The sequence below is a fragment of the Theropithecus gelada genome, chromosome 18 (assembly GCF_003255815.1).
Source record: "Theropithecus gelada isolate Dixy chromosome 18, Tgel_1.0, whole genome shotgun sequence".
Taxonomy (NCBI): Eukaryota; Metazoa; Chordata; class Mammalia; order Primates; family Cercopithecidae; genus Theropithecus; species Theropithecus gelada.
Genome location: NC_037686.1, coordinates 24,994,923 through 25,008,552, shown reverse-complemented (window position 1 = coordinate 25,008,552; position 13,630 = coordinate 24,994,923). Strand labels below are relative to the sequence as shown.

At 33.8% G+C, this 13,630-nt stretch overlaps 1 protein-coding gene across 3 annotated transcripts in view; it reads left to right on the top strand.

The window, feature by feature from the left end:
• CCDC178 (coiled-coil domain containing 178) overlaps positions 1 to 13,630 on the top strand; it is a 523,876-nt gene that overhangs the window by 469,152 nt on the left and 41,094 nt on the right. The gene's annotated exons all lie outside the window — the stretch shown is intronic.

Genomic DNA, 13,630 nt, shown 5'->3' with positions numbered 1-13,630 from the left:
AAGCCAAAATTGGCAAATGGGATCTAATTAAACTAAAGAGCTTCTGCACAGCAAAAGAAACTGACATTGGAGTGAAGAGGCAACCTACACAATGGAAAAAATGTTTGGGATCTACCCATCAGACAAAGGTCTAATATCCAGAATCCACAAGGAGTTTAAACAAATTAACAAGAAAAAAAACAACCTGATGAAAATGTGGGAAAAGGATATGAACAGACACTTCTCAAAAGATGACATTTATGTGGCCAACAAACATATAAAAAAAGCTCATCATCACTGATCGTTAGAAAAATGCAAATCCAAACCACAATGAGATACCATCTCAAGCCAGTCAGAATGATGATTATTAAAAAGTCAGAAAACAATAGATGCTGGTGAGGCTGTGAAGAAATAGGAATGCTTTTACATTTTTGATGGGAGTATAAATTAGTTCAGCCATTGTGGATGACAGTGTGGCAATTCCTCAAGGATCTAGAACTGGAAATACCATTTAACCCAGCAATCCCAATATTGGGTATATACCCAAAGGATTATAAATCATTCTACTGTAAAGACACATACACACGTATGTTTCTTGCAGCACTGTTTACAATAGCAAAGACTTGGAACCAGCCCAAATGCCCATCAGTGACAGACTGGATAAAGAAAATGTGGCACATATACACCATGGAATACTATGCAGCCGTAAAATAGAATGAGATCATGTCCTTTGCAGGGACGTGGATGAAGCTGGAAACCATCATTCTCAGCAAACTAACATCAGAACAGAAAACCAAACACGTGTGTTCTCACTTGTAAGTGGGAGTTGAACAATGAGAACACCTGGACACAAAGAGGGGAACAACACAAACCAGGGCCTGTGGTGGGGTGGGTGCTCTCCCCTTGATGGAGAGCATTAGGACAAATACCTATTGCACGCAGGGCTTAAAATCTAGATGATGGGTTGACAGGTGCAGCAAACCACCATGGCACATGTATACTTATGTAACAAACCTGAACATTTTGCACATGTATCCCAGAACTTAAAGTAAAATAAATATAAATAAATAAAATATAAATGAATAAACAGAAACACCTGATCCAATTCAATAACTTCCTCTACAAAATGATTCTGAGTCCTTCCCCCACCTTTCTGTGCAAGATGAATTAAATTCAACCTTACTTGAGTTCCTGCTGTACCCTGTACATACACACAAACCACAATTATATTTTCAGCAGCTAACCCCTCCTACATGTTGCTCGTCCTCCTTCCTGGAAGATTCTAAGTTCCTTCAGGCCTTTATACCATCAGTGAAAGAAATTCTTTCAACTCTCCCTGGGTTGTATTTTAAGGTGTATCGTAGCAAGGCCACTAGGGGGCTTGATAATACCCTATGTCTGTCTTGTTTTCACTTATATCCAATTTTTTTAAAGGAAAACATGCTACAGTGACTTAATATATTTGTGGAGTGAGTCTGCAGGTGTCAATGTATACAACGTGATCCAACATGACTAAAAATTGCATAACAGACCAGATGCTACTGGTTTTCATTTTCCTGTGGCTTAGTATCTCCATTCCTTTAAGTGCCAATGTCAGGGGGGTCTAAATAATGTTTAATATTCTGAAGGTAGTATTAAAATGATGCCATAAGATTTTAGTGAACAATTCGATGCGAAAATCATTTGATGAAGGTTTTGAAAAGTAAATTGTACATAACCAATATTGAGGAAAAGCAATTAAAAAATCAGTTAAACAGAAAAAAAGAAATTTTGTTTTATCCTTGGCCTTGGAACAATTCCTTACAGGGCCACACAAAGGCGTGATTGGCAGATCTACAGTTGGCAGAAAACCAGGTGGGCCAGATAAGCTTTTGAATTACGTGATCAAGCAGAAACCAGTAAGATGAGCTATAACTGGAGCAAAGAATTGGTGTATTTGACTTTGAAGCCCTTTATATGAAAAAGATTTAGGGATTTCAGTTGAGCACAGTTCTGATATGAGTCAAAGTGAGCTACTATAAACTGGGAACCAAAGACCTGTCCCAGCCCTAGTAATCAGAGACAACTTCTTCTTGACTCTGACAGTGTATGGCATATTTTATATGAGGTCCTAACTTCATGTCAGAGCTCTTATGAAGTACTATTATCATTTCCTTTGTCCTCCCATTATTTTTTATTTTTACTTAATCCTGTGATATTTATTACCTTTTTGGCATGTTATTTGGAAAAAAGACTGAGCATTAGCAAATCATTTAAATGAGAGAGTGCCGAAGCTACAGCATATAAAGTGGTCTTAGACTGAGGAAGCAGAGGCATTTTTGTCTGGAAGGAGGTAAGTCCCGTAAGATAAATTGCACTTTTTCTTTCATTGAGTATATCTGTGGTAATTTATACAAGTTTGGGAAGCATAATTTAAGGGTCATATTGACACACTAAAGAACAGCAATATAAGAAAGATTAAAGAGTGGGAGAAATATAAAAAATTTGGGATGTTTAAACATAAAAGACAAAGGCTGTGGAAGGACAAACATCGAAAGGACTGCAAGTGAGGGTCAGTATATATAGTTTGTTGAGCTCTAGAAGCCAACACTGGGAACAAATCATGGGAGAGGTTGGAAAGTGGGTTTCGAGTCAAGAGGAATAAATTTTATAACAAGTATTTCTGTCCAAGTGTGCACTTCTGGTGTTCAGAGGTTAGAAAAACAGGCCAGGTGCATTAGGGAAGATGTTACTGCGGTGATTGAGAAGAAGCAAATGGACTGACGGTCAGTCCAGAGGGCACCTCCTCAGGGATGTGCTCCCCCTAGTAGGTTCCCATGACCTCTTTGTGCAAATATCTGTGTTTGTGTCTGTGCCTTCTCACCCACTAGTATGTTAGTCTTCTCAACTCAGAAAGCATGTCTTATTTCTTCATCTTCATCTCCCTGGCACCAACTGCAGTTCTTGGAACATAAGTATAAAAATTTTGTTGAGTTCGTGAACTGGTTTAGTAAGATTAGATGTGATCACTCCAAAGGTTCTTTCTACCTCTAGGTGCCTACAGTTCTGTAAGTTAATAAACAAAAGCATTCAGTGGGTGCTTTGCCGGGAATTCTCATAGCATCAATTTAATCATTTAACACACACACAGACACAAACAACTAGATATAGCGATAGTTTCCTATTTCTGGAAAAGAATTGTGCAAATGAAAGAAAGAAAAAAACCACAACAGAAATTTAAAATCACTTAGCGGTGTGATGTGAAAGGAAATCTGATTACATGTTATCTTTTGAAACACAAAAGAATTTATAGAAAACATGCATTTTGGACTTTTAATATATAAACATTTAGAGATATTATGCTCGAGGAATAACATTAAACTGCTAAATATTACTGGTTAACTCTATATAGTAATAGAAAAAGTATTTAATTATACCTGCCAATAATTTAAGAATATGTACCATAAATCTAAAACTGGATTTTTCCAATGTAAATTAGTACAACCATTATGGGAAACAGTATGAAAGTTCCTCAAAAAATAAAACTGTAACTACCACATGATCTAGCAATCCCACTACTGGGTATATATCCAATGGAAATGAAACCAGTATGTCAAAGAGATACCTGCATTCCCATTCCCGTGTTCATTGTAGCACTATTCACAATAGCCAACACTTGAAATCAACCCAAATGCCCTTCAACAAGTGAATGAATAAAGAGAATATAGTATATCTACACAGTAGAATACCATTCAGCCATAAAAAAGGAATGAAATCATGTCATTTGAGACAACATAAGTGAACCTGGAGGATATCATGTTAAGTAAAATAAGTCAGACACAGAAAGTGAAATAACAACATAATCTCATTCACATGCGGAATCTTAAATATTTGTCTTATGGAAGTAGAGAGTAGAACAGTGATTATCAGAGAGTGGGGAGAGGCTAGAGGAGAGGAGGATGGGGAGAGATTGGTCAACAGGTACAACGTTACAATTAGATAGGAGAAATAAGTTCTGAACTATTGCACAATAGGGTAATTATAGTTAACAATAATGTACATTTCAAAATAGCTAAAATAGGGGTTTTTGAGTGTTGTCACAAAGAAATGATAAATGCATGAGGAGATGAATATGCTATCTATCCTGATTATACAGTGTATACATATATTGAAATGTCAAATTGTACCCCATAAATAGGTACCATTATAATGAATCAATCAAAAAAAATTTTTTTAAGTATGTATGAAAATTACAAACACAATTAAATTAACCCAATATAAAAAGAACATTCTATATGATTCCATTCAAATAAAATGTAAAAACAAAACAAAAAAGGAATTTGTCACTTTCAAAATACTAGAGTAAAAAAAGTACCATAAAAAATTAGATAATTCAAAATGCGAGGAGTACAGGAAGAGCAAAAAAATGTACAAAGTAAGGCCAAATGCATTAGTGATCCTAATAACTGTAAATAGTTTTTTTGCACAGTTTAAAGTTACAGATTTGTAGATTGGTCATAAAAGCAAAATTCATGTTATTTAGAAGAAATGCACTTCAAGCAGATAGAAACTGAATGAAGATCCTGGAAAAAAAAGAATAAAGAATTCTAATTTTAAAAAGAGAGAAAATTCAAGAAAAAAGAATTAGAAAACTAGAATTTGGATGTTTTGTATTAATAAAAGATATAGTCTAAGAATATCAATCATGAATGTAATGCACATGACAACATAACTTTATAAAGTAAGATCTGGTTAAAATTCAAAGAAAACTAGGCAAATCTACAATCACGATAGGAAATATTAGCACATCTTGAACTTTTTAGAAATAAAAGAAAAAAAGAGCATCACATGTCAAAACCTGTGAGTTGTGATTCAATTGCAAAGAGATTCAACTTTAGAAAATATGTTAATGTAATGTAATATAAACACAGATTAAGGGAGAAAGCATAGTTTTAATCAATCCTGAGAGGCATTTGCTAACAATAACAACATACTTATTCTAATAAAAGTTACAAAATAGTTTACAAATTTAACTTCATAAAATGTACTTGTAATTTGATAAAGAAGGTAGAGATACTACTCAGAAAATGGACAAAACTGAGAATCAGCAAAAAAAACCTTTAGAATTAATAAGACAGTTATTTAAAATGACAACCTAAACTATAGCTTCTAACCATAATGAACAAAAATTAGCTCAATCTTTATAGAGAAAGGTACTAAACAATGCCAGAAAGACATAACCCAAATAAAAGTAAACATATCACATTTTTATGGATGAGAAGATTACATATATATATTTTTAGATATCAAATTTTAAATCCAACATTTTTAAAAATCCATAAATAAAAATCCATTCAATACAATCATACTCACAATCCAAACAAAATTTGTGTATGAAGCTCAAGAAGGTGATTCTAAATGTATTTGGAAGATTAAAATCCACTAGGATAGCTCTAACATTTTTTAAAAGGAAAAATTGTTGTTGGATTGGGGTGAGGGAACTTATGCCACTGAGTGGCAAAATATATCAAAAAGTTACATTAATTAAATTAATATAGCACAGCATTAACGCAAGAATGGATAGAAAGATCTGGAAAACAGAATAGTTGATAAACATTTTTTAAAGGGTCATATAATAAATATTTTTAGTTTTCCAGGCCATACAGTCTCTGTTGCAACCACTCAACTCTGCCTTGTAACAGGAGAGCAGCCATAGACAGTAGTATATAAATGCATGCAGCTGTGTTCCAATAAAAATTCTTTTAAAAAACAGCAGGCATGAGGCTGGAACAAAGAATCCAGGAAAAGCCCCACAAACACTTAGACTTTAGAATATGGTGAAAGCAGGATTTCAAATTGTATACGATGAGAGTGGACTATTCACTTGCCAGCTATCTGAGATAAAAGTAAATATCCAAAATATACAGAATAGATTATTTTGGATATCTACTTTGTATATGTGTATACATTATAAACATTTTAAAAATCTACTTTTTAAAATATAAAATGTTGTATAGTGTTAAGGTACACTGAGGGGAATAAACTTGACTACGTAAAAATAAATACTTTTTCCTGGAAAAAGATATAATTAAAAATCTATTTTATTATATATCATATATATTTTTATATATAAAATAAGCATTTATTTAAATCAATAAGAAACAATATAACCCAATAGGAAAATATTTCAAGTTTCAGACAGCACTGTCACATGATATATGAAAAAAAATGCTCAATAGCAGAAGTACACAAAAAAATTAACGATGTAAAAATTATTTACATTACAGTGTAAAAAATTTGCTTTCAGCCATCATGCTGGCACATTTTTTAAAGATATTAGTGGTGATAAAAGTGTAAAGAAAAGTAAACTTTCATATTCTGTTGAGGACTATGTTGTCCTCAAAATTTAAAATCATATATTTCTTAATAGAACAATGTCACATTTTACACTAGAGATACACTCCCGCTTGTGTACCAAGAAGCATGTTCTAAGGTTATTAGTAATATAGCACTAGTGATAGTGAAAAATCGAAGGCAATGTAAATATCTATTGAAGACAATGTAAATATCCATCAATATAAGAAGACATAAATAAACACACATATATCTAAAATATGTCAGGCTAAACAGGACTTTAAAAGAATCAGGAGGAACTTTGGGAAGCCAAGAAATTATGTAAAAGAAATAGTAAAAAGAAGAAAAACATACAGAATAACATCTTAAGCAAATGATCTTAATTAGGTAAAAATAAATGCATAGCATTCTATATTTCAGTAGTCTATATTTCAGTTGTGTATTTATATATTAGCTATAACTATCCATATTTAAATCTGAGGAAATAAGTCTAGAAGGATGCACACTCAGTGGCACAGGATTTTTGGAAATGGAGTAGGATTTGTGATCTGTGTGGCTGAGCAGGTTGGTGAGAGAGAAATTTTGCTCATTTTTGCTCATGTATTGATATATTTTTATTTTGTTTTACAATTCATTTGTTAGGTAAATAATTACTGTAAACCTGTGTGCCAGTCACTGTCTGAGGTGCTGGGTACACAGTAGCAAGCAAAACAGATAAAAATCCTTAACCTCATGGAACTTACTTCCAGTTGTGGAAAAAAGACAGTGAACAAACAAGTTAAAGGTCTAGTCCCGCTCTATTCTAATGAGAAAAACAAAATAGAGAGGCGGCATATGGAAAGGACAGGAAAGATGCTGAAATATATTCTAGCAATATGTTTTGCATTAATGCTTGTGTAAATAAACAGTTCAAAGGGTAAACTTTTTTTAAAAAATTTCTCTTTCTGTGGGATATTTTCTGAACTGAAAATATACACATACCCGCTCTGAATGCTAGAGTCTGAGTTTTGGAGTAGATGAGTTGACAAGTTGGTTGCTGACTTGGTTTGTATCATCTGGGATGTGAAGCAGGTATAAACAGCACCTATCCAAGGGTCATTGTGAGAATCAGATGAGATGATGTATATACAATGTGCCCTGTACACAGTAAAGAACCGACTATCTTAGCTCACTTTCTTCTCTTTTTTCTCCTGGTACTGTGTTAAGACAATTCTGAAAATTCAACATTTTGCCAAAATTAATTAATCATGGAAACATTCATACTTCCCAATCATTTTCCCTTCAGGAACTGGTGACTCCATGGATGTCTGACATCATTTCAAACTTGAGAATTCAAGAAACTACATATAGGCACACAACACCTCTAGTCATATAATGTAATAAAGTAAACGCTTGGTTGACTTCAATTCTTTAATGATTCCTGCCTCAGCCTTTAACGTATGCATAAACACATAAACAAAAAAGAAAACAAATACTTAAAACATCCAAATTAATGAGGCACATTTAATCAAATATCTTCCTTTAGATGTAAATCAGCATTCCACCCTCATCTAAAGCTGACTATAGCTAATAAATAAGTGCCTTTTGCCAAAAGTTAGAGTCAGAAAATTATAAGCTGAGTTTATAAGCTAATTTGTTCTACACACCTACCTTTAGGAGTGATTATCTTATGATTCTCCTATGGTCAAATGCCTCTTTGATTGATATGGGTAAAACGTAAATTACTATAATGTTCTGAAACACTGAATTTATTCTGTACTTATTGATTACCAGTATAATGTATACAGTACACATCATGTTTTGCACCTTTAAGCAGTTTGCTGCTAAGTTGAAAAATATCGATGAATTTCAAGGCATATTTTAGGGATTCCCACTATATGAAAGGCATTTTGCTGGACACTTGCGGTTCAAAGGTAGGAGACATACTCTCTGTCTTTCAAGAACTTGAATCTTGTAGAGGAGGTAGACACAATATATTGTGTAAGTACAAATGAGGCAGTAAGAAGAGCACTTAGCTCACCCTGAGAAAGGAAGGCCAGTTCTCTGAAGGAGAGAACTCATAAACTGTATCTTGCAAGGTGAGGGTACATCAACAAAAGGTAGTCAGGGATTTATATTAACAGAGAGCAAAGATACATGAGAACAAAAACAGTATTGTGTACAGGAGAAATGACTAACAATTTTATATAAGTAGAGCGTAAAAATGCAACACAGGGAGCATCAGAGATGAAATGAAGAGGGAGATATAAAACTATTAAGGAATAATAATGACATGACTAAATATTACCAGGTACAGACAGTGAACATTATAATTGGCCAGGAAGTGGGAAGAATTACTTAAGTCTGAATTCAGGGAAATACCTTTGTAAGAGTGGGGCTTAAAACAGGAATGAGCAACTGAATATAAAGGGAAGAATGGAAACATTCTGAGGTGGGAAAAGGGAAGCAGCTTAAAGCAGAGAAGTATGAGGGACTTAGGAAACAGATTCCTGGGATATGGAATAGACATTCTTGTTTTGTTTCTTTTTATCTAGTGCAGCATTTATCTAGCCATTACTATGTGTCAAACCTCGTCCTCCATGCTCGTTCTCAGGATACAAACCTAGGCAATTTGGCTATGAGGTACCTGCTCTTAACCACTAGACCATGGCAATTCCCTGTGTGTTTGTTAACTGAGTTTAGATTATGTTGGAGGAAGACAGTGTGAAACAAGAGATAGAGTAAGGTCTTTAACAAGTACAAAAATATCAGGCTAATTTAGGGCTAATATTTCAGAAATGTACTAAATATTTAGTAAATCATACTTGACCACTCAGTTACCAAACCAAGTGCTAAAATATCAGCATGCACTTTTTAGGCATTTTTTTTGTATAGTATTAATGTAACTGGATTTATTATCTGCCAATGGTGAGTGCACTGAAACCATAAAAAGTATAGAAATAATATGGCCATTTTGGTGAAAAACATGAATTATAGATCCAGTTAACTCAAAGAACCCCCTCCAAAAGAGATACACGTAAAAAAACATACCAAAGTAAATCATAGTAAACTCCTGAAAATCAAAGATAAAGAGATAATCTTAAAAACAGCCAGAGGAAAAGAAATAAAAAATTACCTCTAACATCTTATCAGAAACAATGGAGAATAGAAGACATAAAATAATATCTCAAACTGCTGAAAGAATAAAACAAATACAAAAACAATCAGCCCAGAATTCTCTACCCAGCAAAAATATCTTTCAAAATTAAAGGCAAAACAAAGATATGTTAGATACATGAAAGTGGACAGAATTGTTCACCAGTCGACCTGAATTATAGTAAATGCTAAGAGAAGTATTTCAGCTTCAAGGAAATGACCAGAAAAAACCTGTATCTACAGAAAGGAAGGAAGAAGAACAGATATGGTAAACATACTGACAAATGTGAAAGACTCCATTTATTGCCTTCATTTATTAAAAAGACAATTGAATTTCAATACAAAAAACACAGCATTGTAGTGTAAGATTTACAGCATATATAAATGCAAAATAAATTAGAGTAATAGCATAAAAGATGAGAGAATAAATAGAATTTTGTGGTGCAAGTCTTTAAAATGATTATGATACTGACTCATGGAGACTAAATGAAAGATGTATGTTGTAACTCTCCTTTAAAAATTAAGAGATATCACAAAAAAAAGCCAATGATAGGATTAATATGGAATCCTAAAAAGTATTTGATTAACCCTTAAAAAAAAGGCAGTAAAGGAAAAACAGAAATAAAAAATAAATAGAAAAAAGAATGGGAAAAATAACAATAGACCTAAATCCAAGCACATCAAAAATTATATCAAATTGATTAAAATCCCCCACTAAAAAGTATATATTACATTAGATCAAGGGTCCTCAACACCCAGGTTGCAGACGCGTACCAGTCCATGGCCTATTAGGAATCGGGCTGCACAGCAGGAGGTGAGCGGCCAGGAGCAAGCATTACACACAGCTCCGCCTGCTGTCAGATCAATGGTGGCATTAGATTCTCATAGGAGCAGGAACCCTATTACACACGCAAGGGATCTAGGTTGTCTGCTCCTTATGAGAATCTAATGCCTGATGATATGAAGTGGAACAGTTTCATCCCACAACCATTCCCTGCTCTGTCTGTGGAAAAATTGTCTTCCAGGAAACCAGCCCCTTGTGTCAAAAAGGTTGGGAACTACTGCATTAGATAACATACAAGACTCAATTTAAATTGTCTGTGAGTGACACACTTTACAAAAGAAAAGACTGGTAACTTGAAAGTTTTAAAGATGGAAGATGCAACACCAAGCTCAATATGGTTGGTGAATCTATATTAATATCAGGTAAATTTCTCAACTAGAAATATTATCAGGAATAGAGAGAGACATTTCATAAAAAGAATGAATGAATTCTTCAAGCACATATAAACAACCCTAAATATGTATGTATCTAATAAAAGTTCAAAATACATAAAGCAAATATTGAGAAAACTTAAAGTAGAAACAAAATAATGCATAATTATAGTTTGAGATGTCAACACCCCTCTCTCAGGAGTTAATAGAACATAAAGACAGAAAACCAGTGAGAATATGGAAGACTTGAAAAACACTATCAACCAACTGGACCTAATTGACATTTAAAAAACAGTCCATCCCAAATAGCTCCATAAGCATTATTTTAAAATGCATAGGTAACATATAAGCATTTCCAAATGTAGACCATATCCTGGGTCATGAAGCAAGTATTAATAAAAGTAAAATGGTCGAAATAGTAAAGGATAAGTTTTCTGACAACATGGAATTTTTATAAATGAATAATACAAAGATATCTGAAAAATCCCTCAAATATTTGAAAATTAAATTACACACTTGTAAATATGGGTCAAAAAATTCATTATAAGGAAAATTAGGAAATATCTTGAACATAATTAGAAAGTTCATGCAAGATTAATCCCAGGTGATGAAATTGACAATCCAAGGGGCATCAGGCTGAATCGATTTTTTGGACAGAATTGGAAGGCCTGTATGGGTGAAGCATAGGGCAGGGGTAGAGAGGAGTACAAAATGAGGTGACCAAGACCAGATTTCTGTGGGTCCAATTTAGGGATTATCTTTATTGCTTAATTAGCACCTAATTTAGCATTTAGCATATAGAACCTAGACTAGTACCTGGAGGTATCCTGACAAGAAAGTTGAATAAATGAATAAATGAAGTTTATCTTGACTGTTGATGTAACCAAATCTACTTTATTGTTTTCCAATATTAACTGTTGTCATAATCTCCCTTTGAGTGTGTTTTCCTCCCCATCTAGTCTCTAATTTCCTGTTTCACTTCAAAGTTGTTTCCACTCACTCTGTTTCTAACCATTTATTCTCTAATTCTTTGCTTTTTATTCATTGGTTATGATACCACTTTTCTGACTCTGTCACCTCTCAAAATACCTGGAAGATTCTGACAACATCCTTGAGTGCCTGTGGATAACAAGTATAGCCTTGGATCACCTATTTTCCTTCCCTTTAAGGATAAACAAAAGATAAACACAATTTGTATATTGATATCTAAGATGAAAGTGTATTTATTTCACAATGTATCAATATGACATAGCTTTAGGAGGTTAATGAAACATTTGTCAAGATTAAATTCCATGAATTAAATGATCTATTCTTCTTCTTCTGTTAAATGACATATTAAGCCAAAATGTATTTCTTCCCTTGATTTTAAAATAAAATGAACTTATTTCTGATCACTTTTATTAGAAAGACATACATTTTATGTGTTCTGATTTTTTCTTAGACTTAACAACAAAAGACTCCAGCATTTTTATTTTTTTGATTCACTTTATGCCAGCAGGACATTTTTCAAGTGGAAGAGCCATGTCAATGGTGTGGGGGAGAGGAGTTTTTCAAAGACAGAACTTTTCGTTTGAAAATTAGTGACTAATGGAGCATATCCAGTAGGTATTTTTCATACAACTTAGCATCATCATTATATAATGATGCTGCTTTGATGTGAGATTAACTCAGACACATGATTTTTCATCCAAAAGTATCAAGATTGTAAAACAATGAACAGTGCAGTTATAATGAGAGAAAAAATTAGGATACATTTTTAAAAGAAAACTCAAAAAAGATGAAAACTTGAAGCAGCCTTGTTCTCATAAATGGTGCCAAGTCTATCACAGACCATAGACAAAGAGAAAATTACAAAAATGGAGAAAAGGACTCAGTAAAACAATGTGAGAATGGCATATTACAGAGTTAAAATAAGCCAGACTCAATTTTTATTTTTGTTTCATAGAAAGTGTACACCAAATGAGAACTAAAGTACAATGCACTACGTATCCTACCTCAATCCAGTAGTCTCATAGGCTCTTAAACATAGGAGGCTTAGGCTTTGGATTTTCATTCATGTAAGAAACTGCACATATTATCAACAGGAGAAACTCATCTAACATGACCAAACCTTGACTTGAAAACTCTTCTCATTCCTTTCCCCTGCAGATCCCTCAGTTGGCAAAGGGAATATTTTCCAAATGAGTGCTTATGATCTTGACAAAACCAACTAGAATCCAATCAAATATAAGACATAAATTTACCTTACATTAACTTAACAGGTTTCAGTTTCATCAATATCTGACTTGCTAATTGTAACAAACCTCTCAGATAGGATGGGAGAACTTGTTACCACATTTGGGGGATTTGGCAACTGAGCTGTAGAGAGCTGAGTTACAGGCCCAGAGACTCATGACCAGAAAGTGATGAATCTGTGGACTAACACTTCGACAACTGTGAGTTCCACCCTTAATCCCTCTTAGTGAACAATCCCTCTTACTTAAAAATCAGCCTGTGGTCGCTTCAGATTGAGCCCTTGTTTGAGTGACTCCACTATAAATCAACCCTTAACCAAAAAGGAAGGCAGTGAGCTCACAGAATTAAAGTCTCAGGTTGGGACCGTTAAGTCAGGAAAGCTCAAAGGACATTGTCACTAGACTACAGAATGTATAGAACTCTATGTGCCTTAGCAGGGTTTGAACCTGCTTCAATTATTGCCATCAGGCCCTGACTTTGTCAAACATCTATCATTTTACAGTATACATTGCATTCTCTGGCACACATTTAAAGATAAGCTCTTTACCAAAACAAACCTGCTGGAGTCCCTCTGTACTTGGCATTGCTTGAATTAATTATGGTATTTCAACACAGCTCCAGTAAATGTGTTGATAGACATATCATAGCTTATAAACACATCTATTGGAATGCTAACCATGGTTACAAGGCAGATTATCTTATTTAAAGACACTGGTTTTAAAATTTAGACATT